Genomic DNA, 516 nt, shown 5'->3' on the forward strand with positions numbered 1-516 from the left:
CCCATACTTTTTGCTTGAGGTATCCCAAACATAGACAAAAAGTACATTTAGAGTGAGTAAGTGAGGTTGGCTTTATGCCGCTTTCAGTAATATTATAGAAGCTAAAGAGTGAGTGAGTATGTTTTTTATGAAGCAATATTTCAGCAATATCATGGTGGGGGACACCAGAAATGGTCTTCACACATTGTACCCATATTGGGAATCGAACCAGGGCCTTAGGCGTGCCGAGCGGACGCTTTACCTGCTAGGCTACTCCACCGCCCACAACATTTAGACGCTCGGGAAACATAAACGAAACTTTCTGCATGAAGCAACATTATATTCTGTTACTATCATCACACAATCCTCTACATTAGTTCATGTCAGCCAGTTTCTAATTTACACGTGGCAAAATTTATACATATATGTACAAATTACAATATTGTAGTTCCAACAGACGATTGTTATCACGGTGATGCAGTGATGATCCTTCAAAGCAGCGTTGTAGGAATGTTCACAAAACAAAACGCAGGAATG

This window comes from Haliotis asinina, chromosome 12 (genome assembly GCF_037392515.1).
Source record: "Haliotis asinina isolate JCU_RB_2024 chromosome 12, JCU_Hal_asi_v2, whole genome shotgun sequence".
Taxonomy (NCBI): Eukaryota; Metazoa; Mollusca; class Gastropoda; order Lepetellida; family Haliotidae; genus Haliotis; species Haliotis asinina.